This window comes from Lipophrys pholis (genome assembly GCF_963383615.2).
Source record: "Lipophrys pholis genome assembly, chromosome: 14".
In the NCBI taxonomy this organism is placed as follows: domain Eukaryota; kingdom Metazoa; phylum Chordata; class Actinopteri; order Blenniiformes; family Blenniidae; genus Lipophrys; species Lipophrys pholis.
Genome location: NC_137633.1, coordinates 14585740 through 14601871, shown reverse-complemented (window position 1 = coordinate 14601871; position 16132 = coordinate 14585740). Strand labels below are relative to the sequence as shown.

The 16132-nt window shown below is 46.4% G+C and overlaps 1 protein-coding gene across 10 annotated transcripts in view; it reads right to left on the bottom strand.

Annotated features, from left to right (window-relative positions):
- The window catches only part of meis2a (Meis homeobox 2a), an 80711-nt gene that overhangs the window by 7785 nt on the left and 56794 nt on the right, over positions 1-16132 (bottom strand). The window lies entirely within an intron of this gene.

Sequence of the window (16132 nt, the reverse complement as noted above, 5' to 3'; positions counted from 1 at the left end):
ACACAACAAAACAGCAACAAACAAAAGGGCAATTGTGTGCTGACTTGGGAACCCAGTGAGGGATACTTTTAATGTTCCTTATGATCTATTCCCCCCTCTTTTAATAAAGCTTTTGATTACGTTTGGTTGCTATGGGCACCGGGGAGACATTCCTCAAGTATTAAGTGCAACTTGGGCACAGTAGAGCCCTCAACATGGCACATCTCTTTCTCCTTTGCTCTATTATTCTTTCTCTGTGACTCCTTGAGCCAGGTCCATGACAACTTTAGACATAACCAACAACCTCTTGACAGAATTGGCCAAAATACTATATTTGTAGTTATCAAAAATGGGGGGGAAGAAAAATCAGAGTAAGCCGCAGGTTAGTAGAATGAACGATACAAATGGTTCTTTTCATTGCACCCCACTACTCCGCCCTCCCACCTCCACCCTCCCCCTCTGTGGGACCCCCACTCTGGTTGCATTGTAGGGGGTTCTGCTCCCCTTCCAGCTGTCTAGAAATGAGGACCAGGCTTGGGCCACTCCGTGCTTTCACAAGGTATTGTTATGTCAGTGAGCCCATCAATTAGGCTGTCTGAAGTTTTATCACCACCACAGCAGCGAATAAGTACAGCTCCACAAAGCCTCCCCAGCCAGCCTTGCTCCTGTGGCTTTTCCAGTGTAGAGCCAGAGGTCATCTGGAGGTGACTGCCAGCCAGGGGCAACCTTTTTAACTTCGAATGGGATGCCTTGGGCCGTGTCAAACGCAAGCTGGCCACTCGGGCCAAGCTAGGGCTTCATCCCCCGCCCCCCCTTTCACATTCAGGCTTTCACTCATTCACTGTCATAAACTTGAAGAACACAGCGTGGACATAGCACTACGGGTACCACCATGTGGTTGATATTAAAGAGGGGTTTCAAATCACGTTGGGGCTGTCCAGAAAGGAGTCCTTTGCTGGTTCCAAAAAAAAAAAAAAAAGGAGGAGGAAGAAAAAAAAAAAAGAGACCTCACCGCCCTCTCCTAACACACGGGCAACAGCACCATCAATACGGCTGAAGAACTGGTCATTAGAAGGAAGGGAGAGCTGGAACCAATTTGGGCTCCTAATCCCCCATGAAGCCCTGATACCTGCCCTTACCTTCTCCAATGAACTTAAACGCCTGTAATCTGCCTGGCTCAAAGTGACATGGTTAAACGTACAAAATGCACGGTTGGGAAAAGAGAGACGTGGTGCTCATTTGCCAGGGGGCATCCAGAGTGCAGGTACGCAGGGGTGCTGCGGGCCCCTGAGAGAAAAAGATGAAACACGTCTATATGAGAGACAGAGAGACGGAGGAAGAGGGAAGGAGGTGCAGTGCATGAATCAGAGTTGGATTGCAAATTATTTGATTGAAATGCACGATCTGTGGTTTAACGGAGGAATGAGGATTAAGTTTTATTAACTGTGAAAGTATTTTCTGGTAGAACAAAGGGGACAAAGCATTGTTAAATAGCTAGGCTGTCAAAAACGTCTGCAGTGCTTAAGACAGAGAGACAGCTCAAGCATCAAAACCAGCTGAGCAAGTAAACAGTGAGCCATTCCTGGTATCACACTCCCTCCTGAAGCTGTGCAAGTCCTGCCAAAAATACATGTCTTGCTCTCCTCCGGTCTACATGCACAAAGGGACTCAAAATCACAACCATGTGCATTCTTACCTATTCTGGGTCATAACCATAAACACATAATATTAGGAATGTTCTTCCCAGGTGTTAAACTTGACCATACGGTCCTCACTCACTACAGTGGGAATACTGTTTTTTCCCTTTAATAATCAGTCAAAAACTGTGTCCTCGTGTTTTCCCGAATTTTGATGGGAAATGGTGTGACTGCCAGAGTATTTGCTCCTATTGAAATGCTCATTTCTGTAGGATAACAGCCCATCACTGTGTAGACAAATATATGGATATCTAAATAAGTTCCCAACAGATCTGCTCCCTATGAACATTCTGTAGTGATTACTGCTGCTGCATCGCATCACATAGTTAGAAAGACTTCATTTTTGCACGCTGGACAAATTGCCACAGTCACTGTGAGGTACATTGTAGGGAGTGGGAGGGGTGACCACAAGCCCCTGTCGTGGCCTTAGAGCACCTTTTATCAGTCTGAGTAAAGCCAATTGAGATTATCAGAGCCAGGCCTGATAACACTGTTTTCCCTCGACCCGTGAGCTGCTAATGGAGTGTGCTTAGAACAACACAACCAGGAATCCTCCAGGGATGAGGGCAAGTCAACTCGGATGGATGGTCAGATGGATGGATCTGAGGACCCAAAGCCCTAAGAGAGACACATAAGTTGACCACAGGGACTTAGAATTCCTAAACCACTTGCTAAAACATACGTGCATGCTGTAAATCTACACATCGACACCACGGACATGACCACAACCGCTGCCAGTGTGTGTCCGTAGGCTAACCAGAACACGGAGGGGGGCTCACAGGGGACACTAGCTAAAAAAACCTCCAACCCAAAGCCCATGTTTTATTATCTACATCTGGTGGTCTAGCTTATTATGGCCTGCCTCTGCTCAATGTTAGAGCACAGAAACACCAACACACACATGCACACTCGGTACACAGAGTACCTCTCAGCATGGGAACTCCATGCTGTCTTCAAACAAATAATTAAAGGCAAGGTTAGGGGGTCATGTGGAGGTCATTCATTGGGACACAGCTTAGAGTGTGTACAATACCCCAGGAGAATACAGGCTGTTGGGGGCAGCGGCCCACTGCTGTTTAATGTGAGTGACTGCTTTTGTCCAGCCAATAAACCTTAAACACATTTTCAAGTCGCATATCAAAAAGTACACTTGCAGTGCTAAGTACGCTTTGGAGCGAGCATGTGAATATGTACGCATGTGTCAGTCAATATGTGTGTATTGTGCATGTCAGCACATTCTTCGCACACTACTGCCAACTGGCCCACAGTAGCACTTCCCGCTGACATGCCCTGAAATGGTGTGAGGGATTCGTGTGTACAAAACACATGTGTTCCTGCAGATATGATATGTATCTGTTTGGAACTGAGAACCCGGCCCTTTGATGAAGTTTACTGGTGCTCCAAGTGTCGCAGAGGAAAATAGCAGGAAGATATGAAAGACGGAGCCAGGGCAGCAGGAGTCCACTTGACACAGTCTCCACCAGGCAGGATCAACACAGCATCCTTGGTCACCAATATCTGCTTTCACACACAGGGGGGGCTTCAGAGAGTGCCCTTTCAGGTGTTAAATACCCTGACCAACATACAATGCCGCACATGCCCCGCTTGCTGTTAAAATGTGGTTTCAAATAGAAGGCAAGAATTAGATGAAGATTTAGAGGAAGAAGAGAATTTCCATAATGCTGAAACGTATCATGAGCTTTTTTTTCTATAGCAGTAGATTCTTAACCTGAAAGAGACTTAAATTTTATGCATATAAGAGCTAAATAGGATGAGAAAATACTCTTGAAGATTCCTGGAAGTTTGAAGACATAATCACAACAAACCAGTCAGACTAAGTTCCACTGTTTAATCTTTTCTTTTTTTCCTTTTTTTCACTTCCGCATCTCAATCTGTCAGAAAGACCTAGTTTCTGGTTAACTGACTCGCAGCCACACCTGGTAACTCACTCCTGTTGTCAGCATTCCTTCTCTGAGAAATTGTCATGCCAAACCACCCTACCCTGGAGCACAGCCAAGAGAGAGTGAGCGAGAAAAAGTGAGCGAGAGAGAGAGAGAGAGAAAGAGAGAGAGAGAGAGCCTCACTGTTTGGTTGGACCAATTGCTGTGGAGCTCGGAGGAAACCCAGCCAATCACGGGTGGGGTCACTTGTTTGACGAGTTTGCGATGAAAGAAAGAAACCAAGCCAGAGCTGGAGCGAGCCAGGGGAGAGAAACAGAGAAACACTAAACATGTCTCCTCCAAGAACCGAGCACCAGACGACTCCAAACGTAGCCTGGTAGAGCATGCAAATGCACGAGGTGGCTTTGAAAATTGTGACGCAGGAATTGTTGACAGTTTATTGCCTTCATGGCTGACCTGCATGTGCCCATTTTGAAGACTCATAGGCATGGGAGCGAGGGGCAAGTGTCCGTTTGTCAGTCAAAATACCCGGCCCCTGTCTGTCTGTGTAGAGAGATTAGATGCAACACAATCTGAACAAGAACGTGCTGAACTCAATCCACGATCACTGCTTGCAAACACGGCTGTCCTCTGGTTCCTATTAAAGATCATTGCTTCCATACTTCCGCTTCAGACAGAAATAAAGATTCCAAACCCCCAGCAATTGAGTCACATCTCACTGGAATCAAAGGAGGAAGAGTTTAGTTTGATCCTCTCCCTCCAAAAAGACAGACAGCTCGAAAAGAGTAAAAACACCCAGTAGTCTTTGACCAGGAAGTGCATGCAAATTAACCCCATGAGGAGGGTGTGTTTAGTATAAGCAAACACTAATTATGGCCCGGTCAGGCTGTGGGGCAGTCTGGGGCTACTGAACCTCCAACACTGATCTACTGTAGTGTCAACAACAATGATTTAATCAGCTCACGTGGTCCATCCAGGCCCCCTGTAACAGTTTATACACAGTTTGCCACCAGACTGAACTTACAGTATCTGTGGATTTATCATAAACTATCGCAAAGGAGCTTTACACAGGCTCCAGTCCTCTAGGATGGAGATAAACGACAAAGAGATAGGCAAGAAATGAGCGAGCTTCCTCAAGCTCATCCTATCAGAGAGAGCTTTCCCTTTTCTTTCCTTTCTTTAACTTAAAACAGGAGTCAAGAGACATACGCCGGGCGAGCATTACCTCACCCCCGTGTTTGATTTAGTGCAGATGTGAAGCGGAGCAAGACAGGATCGTTTTTTAGGAACGTCAGAGAGGGCCCACGTTTAGGGCAGTCACTGTGTTTACATAGTTTTACCTCTGTCTATCTCTCCCTCTCTCCCTCTTTCTCTCATCCACAGTGCCTCCATACACTGCCCCCCCACACATGCTCTTTTGTCTGCCTCTGAAAGGGGGACTGTTTCACCTCTCCTCCATGGACTTTCACTGACCTGTTTTTCTTTCCCTTTTTATTACTGCACTCATTGCCCATTTGTGGCATCCCCCCTCAGCCCTATATGACTAACATTTGCATTGCTCTGTCAGTCTAGCTGCAGAAGTCATTTCTCTCCGAAACCCGTGGAGTACGAGTCATTAAGACTCCAGTGGAAAATCAGACAAAGAATTATATATTTGTGTTGTGAGCTGACAAGATTTAACGAGGAGCTAATTAAAATAAATCAATAGCACTGCGGCATGCTCGCTCTGTCTCTCGTTTTTTTTTTTTTTTTTACGCAGATTCTCTGTTGGCTCCAAAGAGGTGGAATACTGCAGTGTGGAAGTAATAGTAGGCTAGGGATTGTTTAGCCTTAAATTCACACTTGATAAGGATAAATACATGGGAACTCACTCAATTGTCACAAAGGAGGTAATACAAAGCAAAAAAATCTGGGTAAGTATTCCCAGAGGTAACTTACTAAACTACAGCAGCAATGCAAACAACAATAGAAACAAACATAGACATCTCTCCTGCTATTTACCCTCCCCTATAACACCTTCTCCCCTCTTCCCCCTGTCCAGTCAGGGCATGTCACCTCTGGGCCCGGCAGTCCAGCAGCCTGACCCCTACAGGGCGGGCTGTGCAGCCCCAGCTGCTGACTGTCCGTCAAACACCTCCAGAGCAGCGTTGGGCCAGGAAGACCACGCTTGTTGCCCCTTTGATCCGGCAAGCAGCAGCTGCTGCTCCACACAACAGCACTTTGTTCCTCTGTCTCCTCACCACACTCTGTCCTACGGCACAAAAACACTGAACCTCATACAGAAGTGAAGGGAGAGAAAGAAGAAGGAGGGAAAAAAAATGTGGGGGTTATGGTGGAGGGTGTGTTAAAAAAAAAAAGAAGCTTCCCCCCCCCTCCCCACAACATCAACAAGCTCTGACAACAGCAGCGGGGGTTTTTCTTGGCCCCAACACAGCTCTCAGGCATCTCCTTCTTGACGCTTCACCCTCCCTTCTCTTTTAAGAGATACGATAGTTATTGTTCAAATCAGCCTGGGTGAAAGGAATGGACTCAGGCCAAGCCCGCCCCAGGCGTCAACACACCTGTATGAAAGACACCTTATTGTAGCAACCCTGTATGGCTAACCTGCCCGAGCTTCCCCTGTTTCATGATGTTAGGAGGGAAAAGACGCTTCTTTTCATTCCCCTAATATTTCCCTTTATTAACCTCTCTTACCTCAGAGGTTGGCACCCGTGCCCTGGAAAGTATTATTATTATAATATCATCTTCGAGCATCACCACTAGACAGGGGGATTACAGAAAGAGCTGATCCACATCTCCCTTGTTAGCAAGGCCTTCTTTTATTAATGTTGCACCCCTCCCTTAAGACAACACCTTATTAATGTGCATAAGTGCACAAGCGGTATTTTTGTTGCCTTCCCACGAGCCGAGGGACCAACAGCTGCCTTCCTTGTTGTTTGAAGAGCACCCGAAAACAACAAACACACGTAGGTCAATATTAGCCCCCGTCAAAGGCTGCAGCACATAGCGTATGACAGGGGCCAATAGCGCCGGAAGCTTATGCTCATTCCTCATGAGCCAGCGTCTCACCTTATGAGTAGGTGAGGGCTTCCTGCTTTCACGCAGGGCCAGCAAGAAATAGAACAGAGACATACTGGCAGTTTGAATCACACACAGAGACACTCATGCAACACACAGAGAGGGGGGGAAGAGAGAAAAGTAAGCATGAATCCAGCATTTTTTATTACCCCAGCCTACCCATCAGCCCTCCTGAGTGTGCGTACAAGATCACCTCAATTTTCCAGTCGTGAGGAGTGCCACCCCCATTGCCCGGATTTGCTTTTTTCTCCACACTGCCAGGCCTGTTGGGGTACTCTGTATAGTCTTTGTAGGGACGGCAGGTATAATCTCAGTTACCATCCACTTCTCAGTGCTCTCATACAAATGGGTGGCTTTTTTAGCCTCTCCGTCTCCCTCCTGCATTATCTTTCCATCTCAATTTCTTTTACCCTCTCTTTGTCTCTTGCTCTATCGTCTTGTGCTCCCTTTCATTCTCAACCCTTTTCTCTCTCTCTGGCTGGTAATCGAGTGAGAGATTCCGTGACTCTGTGACTCCCCCTTATTGTCAGATATCAAACAGGGCGGCTTTGTGGATTACCAGGGGAAGCTGATAATGACATGATAGAGGCGTGATATTTCAAACAAAATTGAGTGTCAATTGCCTGCATCGTCTAGGCAACACAAGTGTCTGCGTTGCGGCAGCCAGGCAGGAAATAAGGCCAATCTATTTCCTTTGCTTCATATCAAACGCCTCTCGTCTCTCTCCTTTATAAGACTATAATGGGTTCAGCTCAAAGAGAAGAAGAGGGGGCCTGCCAAGAGCAACAGTTACATCCTTGCACAACACACATGCATGCATGCATGTGGCATACATGTACGTACAAATTTGCAGGCGGCTTGCACTTTTGAATTTTAGAATTCATTAGCAGAAGTCAGAAAGGAGAGCCAATGGGAGGCTGTGCAGAAAGTGCCCCATTTTGCCACCCCACCCCCCAAACATATATACACATGCTCTCACTGCTTTTTTCCCCTTTCATACTGGTTGTGCTACTAACCATGAATTTAGGGCAGCGAAAATGCACAGTGGTCTGAGCAATTAAAAAGTAACACCCAAACCGAGACGATCGACTACTGGCATTGTCTTATGCCTGGATTTGGGTGCCGCTGCACTTGCAGTCTTTAAGAAGCAGACAACTGTGGCGTACAGGACTCAGTGTGTGTCTGCATGTTTGGAAAGGGATTCTCCCTCCCACTGGGATGTCATCATCCTCTCATCATTGTGTTTCTGGCATTTGCGTGAGTGTTTCCATCAAGCACGTTTCCATGATGTGTCTAAGTGAGCGAGTGAGTTTGCGTCTAGCACATATTAGTGACCACGAGAGTCATCGGTTAAATGTTGCCGGCTTGCCTCTGACTTCCCTTTTGAATAATTAATACGAGTGTCAATTGCACATAATTGCTTTGAAATACATATGCGTGAACACACAAGCGCACAAACACACACAGTCAGTGGAAGAGTTTAGGGCTAAAAAGCCCAGCAGCGGGCAAGTGATATAAATAGCTGTTGTTTGTGGAGGGGACTGCTGGCAGAAACAGCATCGACACTGTGGAGCAGACCACAGGGACTCTGATGTGCCTGGTGGCCTGAAGCGAGCCCTCTGCCTCTCAGATCAGCTCTACCACTGACTGTGCACAGCTTTGACTGGCCTCCTTCATATGTGACAGCTTTAAACAAATACAACAAAGCCACATTCAATTCAGCCTGCAGTGCAGAACATGGTCCTTGATTTTAAGTCTAAGAACTGTCGTGAGCGATTCTTTGTATGAGACAGTGGTAATAATAGCAACTCCAAGAGATGCTTTCATTTATTTTGGAGTGAAATCCGGATGAACTTTTCATCCAGTGGCAGACACATTACTTGCTATTTTCCTTTACTCTGAGAAAGCTTAAGAGAGGCCTTTATACAGTATAACAAAAAAATGGGAAAGCATTGGGGTGGGTGGGGGTTGGGAGGTGGGCTGCAGGATAACACCTTATACTCCCTCAAGGGAGATGAGTGTTCACACCACCCTTGCTGCCACTTCCCTCCTCACATGCTCACAGAGCCTCCCAATTGAAATATCATCACCAGTAATGAGAGGGATAAATATTCATAAGGCTGGGAATTGAGAAAACCTAGATTAGGATAATACTCTCCTCATTGTTCTGCCTCTCTCTCCTTTCTCCGCTGTATCTCTGCATCTTGTTATGCATGTTATCGCGTTGGCTAATAGTCGCTAATTCCTCCAGCTACCTCTGATAACTTCATTAAAGTGGAAGCGCATGTTGATGTTTACAGGCGGAGAACGCCACAGCACGCTGCACCGTTTATTTCTCACCTCTCCCAAATTGCAAATTACCAGGTTTGATCTGTGCAGGAGTTTGGGCCCGGTTCCAATCAAGATGGGATTGTTTTTGTGAAGAGGCCCTGTGACTCCCTCCCCTCTGCCTGGCACCAACTTTACTGATATCTCATCCTTAACAGGCCTGAACTGGGGCAGAGCATGGCTTAAACCAACAAAGGACTATATTGATTTATAGGGTCTTCTATGATGGGATTATTGGCCTACACCTCAAAGCCACAGAGGGCACGGGGCCATGAATCACAGCTTCAGAAAATACTCACACATGTACAACAGGTAAGAATGATATATTGTAGTGTTGTTAAGGGTGTGATTACAACTCTCCCCCATATTTTATATCCCAAAACACTCACTTTCATTGTGCCTAACAGGAGGGGGAGTGAGGTTGTGAGAGGATATTTTGAAAGCGACACCACATAAACAAAGAGGAACATGCCTATTTACATGGTGGGACTGTATATCAAAATACACAGCAATGGAGGGAATGTGTAAGATGGTGAAAAAGAGAAAGAGTGAGAGAATGAGCATGCCTGGACAGAGAGAAAATACCTTGTAGAGGTTCACAGAGTTTAAAGAGCTCAGCCAAAGAAGGAGCTCCTGTCCTCTTTGGCTCCAACACACACACACACACACACACACACACACACACACACACACACACACACACACACACACACACACACACACACACACACACACACACACACACACACACACACACACACACACACACACACACACACACACACACACACACACACACACACACACACACACTCACACACACACACACACACACACACCCTCAAGGCCATTCTGTTACACCTGGTCACCTTTATCCCTTTTAGTCCTCCACACCCAACCCCACCGTCCAAACACACGCACAACGCAGGAGAACACGTACACAACATGCAGTCACTCGATTAACATGACAAACACGCACGCATGCACGGACGCACGCACGCACGCACGCACGCACGCACACACGCACACACGCACCCACAAAGCAGCTCCCTGTGGCTAACGCAGAGCTCCTCTGGCTATCTCCCTCAGAAGATAAAACTAATTATTCCAAATCTACTCTGTCAGGTTGTCTGATCCTCTGGGGGGCTCAGTTTAATTCTCTCTTGCGCTCTCTTTCCCTCCATGTCACTGCTTCTCTCTCTCTCTCAGTCATAAACCACAAAAAGGCCAAGAATCTGTGCCAACTGACCTACGGAGTAAAACAAATAAACAGAGTGACGAGCCGTATAGACACATATAGCATCACAGCAGCTGAAGCACATGACTTCCTACGTAAAACAAACAACTGCCGAACTCATTGCATAGTTCCGTTTTAAATTAATAATCAAATACTTTTGAAAAGCATCAATGGAGCGTCTAAACAACTCTGAAAAGTCACAGAAAAAGCATGACATCATCTAGCGTACAATCCAAAAGGACTTATGCACCTATTGAATTGCTTAGTCCCTCTGTTGGCACTTGCCACCGTTGGCATCCATGTTAGGTTTTAGAGCTAAATAACAGGCCAATATGCCAGGGTTTCCAACTGCATGCCCTGAAAGCTTGTGGAGAAACCATTCGTCCCAATGAGCTCTAAAGGCAAATGGAAGCTCATAAACAGAGACTTGACTGTATAGACTTTGAATTTTATCTTTCAGCAGTTTCCCCCTTTTATGAGCCAGGGACCTCTATAACAGAGGGGAGGAAGGGAGGGATGAGCAGGATGGGAGGATGGCAGCGAGAGAGAGAGCGAGAGAGAGAGAGAGAGAGAGAGAAAGAGAGAGAGAGAGAGAGAGAAAGGAGAGAGAGCGCAAGGATGACAGTAAGGATGTTAAGAAAGAAGATGATGGCAGAAAGAGCAGGAGAATAAGAATGAGGTACAGGTTGGGAGAATGAGATAGAGGAGTGCCGGGGTCACAAATCTTGCTGCTATTCTAGTACGTGACATCTTCGCTCGTTTGCGGCTGCTCATTAACAAACAATACTGCTGTGAAATTGGTTTAATGACAAAGTAATAAAATTGCTATTCTGCTCACAGATGGCCTCGGGCGCAGGGAGATTCTAGCAGGCTTACTGTGGCTGCCCGTGTGCATTAAGCTGCTTGTTCATGAAAACAGCATCCTACACTTTCTTTCTCACTATCACCAATCTTTTTTTTCTTCCTCTTTTTAAGTTCTCTCTCTTCTTACAAATGAAATAAATTAACCTACTTTTCTCCCTTGTATTCTCCTTGAGTTCTCCCTCTCCCACACCCTCACCTCTCGCTCTCCCTCGGTCTTCCTCTCCCTTCTCTCTCTAGTGTATTCACTTCTCTCTCGATCTCTCTCCCGTTCTCACCCCGAGTACAGAAATTACCATCTTAAAATAAAAAAGGGAGGCTCGCCCACGCAAACGCAGCTCGACTTCATTTCAAACGCGGAGCCCTTGTTATTAAACGACCCACCAATAAAACCAAGCCGTTGAGGAATAAAAGAGCCAAAAGGAGCAGAGAAGTACAAAGACCTCCCTCCTCCCATCTCTCTCTAATGCTCCCTCTGTAATGCCTCTTTCAGCTCTTTGCCGCTCTATCTTGCCTCGTCTGGCTTCGTTCTCCTTGCATGCCGTCTTAGCTGGGAGAATTCCACAGCCTTGGAGAGTCTTGAGCTTGTAATGTGAAAACAAGAAGAAGGCATTCATTTTTGTGCATGATCAGCCAACATTGCCCGCTTTATTAAAGCACCGCCTGCTTTTCATAACGCTAGACTCACACTGAGGTGGGCATCGGGTTGCTCCATAGCCTTGGTGGGTGTCCGTGCCATGCCATGACCCAATGTGCCCCCCGTGCCCGATAAAGTGGGAGTGGGCCCCGGTTAATCACACTGAGCATTTCAACAGGGCTCATGTGCTAACACACTGCACATATACTGTGAGAGCACGCATACTCACTCAGTGGCATGCATTATCATCAGCTGTTTAAGGCTCCCATGGCTTATCCTGTGAGCAAAGCATGTGTCTAGATTGTGCCGTGAACAGATATTTGGATCACGAACAACTGCTAAAGCGAAATGAATGAAAGAATAAAAACCTGCTACAACAGGGAGCCTGTTCTATCGTACTCTGCCAATAATGAGAATATGCTTTCGCAAATGTGTTTCACCCTCCAAAACAGATAAAATGGGATTATTATTACAGCATCAAGAAAGCAGCCAGATCAAATGAACTTCGTGAGTAGCGGGTGTTGGTAGGGGGGCTGGCACTTGGGATCTGACAACAGAGTCAATTCTGCTAATTAACTGCCAATTAGCGGTCCCTAAATGAGAGGGATCATGATGCCTGTGTTGGCAGCGCCCCGATAGTCTCTCTTTTTAGTTAGACGCACATATACACTAACATTCATGTGCACAGACACGCCGAAGGGATACACACATGCATAGCCACAACCTCTCCACACTCCAGATGTATATTTAGAAAGCCAGGGGCATGAGATGGCCACTGCTGGGAGTCCCTGGTTGCAGCCAAAAAAAGGCATGACATTTCCATCTGGGTCAGTGTTAGACAGATAACCAGCAACTTCAGTCAACTAACCCACCGATGTGGCATAAAAGTAAGAACTGGACAAAGATATAGAGCAGAGGACCGAGAGGGAAAAAAGGACCGGCAAAAGCCTCTGTGCAAGATTCATGAGATTTAAATACTTATAAAATGTGGGGGGAAAAATGGCACGGCAAGTTTCATAACTTTATATTACATTTGGAAAATATTAGTTATTATTTTGCGGTTCATAACGGGATCGTCTGCCAAACCAAGGAATCATAAAAAAAATATCATAAAAAAATCATAAAAAACAGTGTTCCTAAGTGTCTCCTTGAACTCAGAAAGGGGTTCAGACAATGCTTTTTTGAAGTAGAGGAACAAATTTGATTCTTGTGTCTTTCTTTTTCCCAGATACCACAAACAAATGTGCTTCACAGTTTGCATGTGAACCTGCAGTGCTGCTTCTGTGTACATCTGCTGGGTGAATTAAACCCAGTGGAGACTGAAGGGATCCGTGGAAGGAAAAGCGAGGGAAAGAGAAGATCTGAATGGAAATGGGGAACCTGCTGTGAAGAGAGCTACAGAGCAGACTGTTTAGAGCTATCTAAACTCAGTTTATCTGCATGCTGGGCTATAACAGGGCACAAAGTGAGAGGAGAATCAGTATTCTACAGCTTTGCTGAAGTTGGGAAGGAAAAACACCTCGATTTTACCTTTTTCCTTTACTGACCATTTCATGAAAAGAAATATGTCAACATAATCAGATTAGACACATGACCTCATTCTACTGCAGCTGAATCTTAAAACAACTGAATCGAACTCCTAATGTGAACAAGTAACTGTAAATAGGATGATGAGGTGATGTTGCTCCATGTGGAGTTTGTTCTCCTGTTCGGGACAGACTTAGAGAAAAGAAGAAAAGAAAAGAAAAACAATCAGTGCACCATGGCCCGTCGCATAGAGATTGAGCCTATTTCATCTCCTCATCTCCTCAGTGGGCACAGGCTGCTTGGCGCCGTCGTCTGGCGGATATCCTTCCCTTATCATGTGACCTGTGCTCCGACAGGGGGCAAAGGTTGCCCGCGATCCGCCCCTGTGTCTTAATAACTCACTCATTGTATTCCTTTCTGCCGCTAATTAGAGCCTCTCCCCTGTGTGTGTGTGTGCGTGTGCGTGTGCGTGTGCGTGTGTGTGTGTGTGTGTGTGTGTGTGTGTGTGTGTGTGTGTGTGTGTGTGTGTGTGTGTGTGTGTGTGTGTGCGTGCGTGTGTAGTTCCCCTTGGGCTACAGAGAGGAGGCAGAGAAGTAAAAATAGAGTGTGGCTTAGTGCCCTCTTTATTGTTATTAGTGCTCCAGTGGCACAGCAGTTCGTCATCATAGATGCCAAGAACTGACATATTCGCTCTCTGACTTGCTCTGCCCCCCTTCTCTCTCTCTTTCTCTCCAGCTCTCTTTGCCATGGAAATGACCAACAGGCTGTCTGCGAGATGAGGGAATAATGACGGGACGATTTCCTTCCTTTCTTAGATGCCGTGTCTCTCAGTCATCTGTCATCGGCTTCATCTCCCAGGCCCATGTAATAACCTGTGTGTGTGTGTGTGTGTGTGTGTGTGTGTGTGTGTGTGTGTGTGTGTGTGTGTGTGTGTGTGTGTGTGTGTGTGTGTGTGTGTGTGTGTGTGTGTGTGTGGTGATATGCATGCATGAGCGTGTGTGTAAGCACTGCTGCAGTGGTAAATAATGGCAGGAGCTGGTGTGTGTGTGTGTTTATGGCAATGAGTGAGGGCACATCGTGCTGGGTCTGACACTGAGACATGAAAGGATTTGGTCAGGCTCCATTTAGCCCAGACTGATAGCAGGACACCAAGAGCTGCTGAGACAGGCAAATATAACAGGAGATACTGTAAACTCTAAAGGCCTCTTCACTGTATGGATATCTGACTTTGCCGTTTCACCTGCTCTAACATCCCAGACTGCAGTGGGTGTCATGACCCTCACCTTTTTGTGCAATCTTAAACAAATGTAATTACATATCAGACCACTCCCCTGTTGTGTTTGCGTGACGCCTGTTTTCTCATACGCAAACGCTTCCTAATGGTCAGCTAATGGTGCCCCGACACACTGTACACGTATAGCATGTGCACATTGTGGGAGTGCACAGTTCCACATTAGTAATTATTTGCAAAGTGTGCACGCTTTTGAACACACGGGACACGATTAACAGGATAATCAGGTCCTCCTTCTCATCTGCTCAACACTAGTGCAGGGAGATTGTGGACTTTGACCTTTTCCTTTGCTCCTTATTAACGTTGGACGGCTAATGGGATGTGGGTTACAAACAGGTGAGGCTGTTGGCTCGTGATACAGATGAGATAAAGAACAAAGTGGAGTGCCTGTGTCTGCATTATGGACGCAAAATATTTCAGATCAGCTGGGCTTTGTTTTCTGAGCTTACAGGTGAGCTGCAGGTAAACACGGCAGGAGACGTCGGTTGTAGGGTACGGTCCTGGGGGTGGGGGGGCTTCGTGGGGCAAAAGGGGAGCTAGCAAGATGCACTGTCTATTGACTATCGCACAGAGCACCGTTGTGCCCTCGCTGGGCTGCGATTGTGCCGGCGGACAAAGCCCTGATTCAGCACATCCTTTCCCCGAGGGAGAGCTCTGGAAACCGAAGACGGCGGCCATTCCCTCCCTCCCCGCCACCCCCCACTCATCCTCTGCCTCTGTCTCTCCTTCCGTCTGTCTCTATCTCTCCCTTTCGCTGTTTGGCTGGTTACATGGCAGCAACCATGCATCAAAGGGAACTACAGAACAATGCAAGGGGCCAGCCAGGAATTTGAAGAGGTTGTTGTTAAACAAGAATTTCATACGCTAAATTCTGTCCTATCCGTACTGGACTGACTCAGCTGCCAATGAAACCAGAAATCAAAGCGGAATGAAGATCCATTAAACCGTAGCTTACAACCCAACCTCGATAGTGAAAGGTGGAAAATGTCAACGTCCTCCCTGATTCTCATCTTTGCCTCGCTGTAACATAACCAATAACGTGGCAGCATCGTCCAGGCGTGTTGACAACACCTGGAACGTATCACAGACTGACTGGCACAGTCTGAGCCTCTTCCATGACTTTATTTATGAAAACTGATGCCTGGCCTGGTTTTGTTTACATGGCTGGTGTGACATTAATACAGCCCCGTGATCATATATGTTTACGCTTTACACGTGCATGTGTTTGGAAACAAACTACTAAAGATGTTACACCTTTAGAGATTCTTTCAGACCAAATGCATGGAGAGTATTTCTGGACTTGGATTTCACGGCCAATGAGAACACATGAACCAGTCCTATATCTATCTCTGTCTCTGTCTATGTCTCTGTCTATTTCTCTCACTCCCCCTGCTCCCAGGTTAGCAGAGTATTTCTGCATTAATCACCATGACACAGGCAAGGCAACTCAATTTTCTGCTCCTGTAGGTAAGGTGCATGGCGTCCCGAAACGGTGGCACGAGGCATGAAACAGGCAAGCAGGGGCTAATCTTTGGTTACTGGTGTAATTGAAATGCTATCCACACTGTAGGGTGCATTAAAGTCTGATAACAGTGG